This window comes from Equus quagga, chromosome 21, assembly GCF_021613505.1.
Source record: "Equus quagga isolate Etosha38 chromosome 21, UCLA_HA_Equagga_1.0, whole genome shotgun sequence".
NCBI classification, from domain to species: domain Eukaryota; kingdom Metazoa; phylum Chordata; class Mammalia; order Perissodactyla; family Equidae; genus Equus; species Equus quagga.
Genome location: NC_060287.1, coordinates 10,435,165 through 10,437,791, shown reverse-complemented (window position 1 = coordinate 10,437,791; position 2,627 = coordinate 10,435,165).

Genomic DNA, 2,627 nt, shown 5'->3' with positions numbered 1-2,627 from the left:
TTGTCTACATACACACATACACATAAGTTCAGTACTATCTTAGTTCCCAAACACAATGCAGTAGCCCCCTCTTATCCATGGGCAAACGTTCCAAGACCCCCAATGGATGCCTGAAACTGTGGATAGTATGGAACCCTGTATATACCATTTTTTTCTATACACACATACTGATGACAAAATTTAATTTATAAACTAGGCACAGTAAGAGATTAACAGTAACTAATAACAAAATAGAACAATTATAAAAATAGACTATAATAAAAGTTATCTGAATGTGGTCTTTCTCAAAATATTGTATTGTGCTCACCCTTCTTCTCACGATGGTGTGAAATGATACAGTGCCCATGTGATGAGATGAAGTGAGGTGAAAGATGTAGACACTGTGACATAGCATCCTGGATGGGACTAAGCGAAATTTCATCACGCTACTCAGAACAGTGCATAATTTAAAACTTTTGAATTGTTTATTTCTGGAATTTTCCATGTAATATTTTCGGACCATTGTTGACCATGGGCAGGAAACCATAGAAATCAAAACCACAAATAAGGGGGGACTACTGTAGACATATATCAAGAATCTCCAAACCACAGACTAGAAGGAATGGACCTCAGCTACTCACACAGACTCAGTGAGCCTGTTTAGATTAAGGTTTACATATGGCTCCCTTAGCCTTTTTCCTGACAAGCTGGCCTGATTATCCTAAGAACAACCCCATCTCCCAGTTTTCTGGTTAATTCATTAGATGGATGCTTCTGACCAGCTTCATCTCCCCGGGTCAGACAGGTAACAATGGCCTTGTGATTAAGCATAGGTGCTTGGAGCCTTCTGTCTGGGTGCAATCCCAGTCTGTTCATTCCCGAGGTGTGATGGTTTTGTTTCCTGACCAGTAAAATGGGAGGACTAAAACAGTGGGACCTACCTCCTAGGCCTGTTAGGATAAGTTAATGTCTGAAAGCACATAGAGCAATGCCAGGCATATGAGGAGTGCTGCACGTTTGTTAAAGAAATGCAATGACCATGACTGTCAGCTCAGAATACCAATTGCCCACCTGGACGCAGAGAGCTTCCTTTACTCCTAGACACTCCATGAGGCTTTAATGGAAGCCAAGTCAATATTGCCCGCCTGAGTTGGCTACAGATACGGGGCACTGTGCCTCACTTGCCCTTCTTCCTACTATTATACCTGAGTTTTTACCTTAATCTTTTGCTGTGCAATCAGCATCATTGACGTTATCTGGATTCTTATTAAAAATGCAGAATTTCAGGCCCCATCCCAAACCTACTAAATCAGAATCTGGAGTTTAGATGTTCACCCAGGTAATTTAGGTGTATATTGATCTAAGAAACACTGCCTTAGCACTTATTTCCTAATGCACATCTCCACTGTGAGATTCTGAAGAGGCGATACATAATTTGTTCCTAATAATACAAGACCATACTTGGCAGATAATCATGAAAAAATAATTAGAGCTAAAGTAAAGTAATTTCTACAATGTGCTCATTCTCCCTTTCTTGCATTCTGATATGAATTTTCTTGAGCAAACAGGAAAGGAAGAAGGAGAGTAACAGCCTGTGTGCTGGGAACTGAGCTTTTAAGCCCTAGGACCTGCAGGACGGTCTGTTGGAAGTGGAGGCTGCCCATCCCGCATCCCTGCAGCACTGAGAGGTGCTGGCCTTATGTACGAATATCAGAAGTGTTTCCAAACTCTGTAAGAAACAAATCATTGTGCCTCTTATCCAGTCAATCTCCAGATGTTACAGAGTACCATACAAATCCCTGGGCATAAGAAATACCACCCTGGGGGCCGGCCCTGTGGCCAACTGGTTGGGTTCGCTTGCTCAGCTTCAGTGGCCCAGGGTTTCACCAGTTCAAATCCTGGACATGGACTTAGCACCACACGTCAAGCCATGCTGAGGAGGCACCCCACATAGCACAACTACAAGGACCTGCAACTAGAATATACAACTATGTACTGGCGGGCTTTGGGGAGAAGAAGAAGAAAAGAAAAGAAAAAAGAAAAAGATTGGTAACAGATGTAAGCTCAGGTACCAATCTCTAAAAGAAAGAGAAATAGCACACTAGTCATTTCCAAATGACATTTTCTACTCCACAATGGTTTCCTCTATGCCCCTCCCTCCAAAAAGATTACATATAGTTTACATGCTCATTTTTTTTAAGGTTTTAAGAATAAACATAACACAAAGAACATAAAAAATCACTTATTATAGCACATCAAGATACAACTTTTACTAATATAATTAGTTTTATATATATATATACACTCCTATATATTTGTATGTATTAAATAAGGTAAAATAATGTTTTTTGTAATTTACTTTAAGCACTTAATGATGCATGCTTGGGTATTAAAAAAATGCTTTTAAAAGCTATGCTTTACCTACAAAACCTAAAGTCATCAAGTGAATTAGAGAAAAAACCCCAACTATTTGCACATTAGGATATGTGTCTATTAAAGAGGACTATCTCCACATATTTCATTACTTTACAATGCATCATCTTCAACATTATACAAAGGGAATTGCAGTTACTGCTCAATGTCAAACTAATGGAAAGTTTGTTCATAGAAAAAAATTGCACCTAAATTAAAAAATGACAAAGCTAATT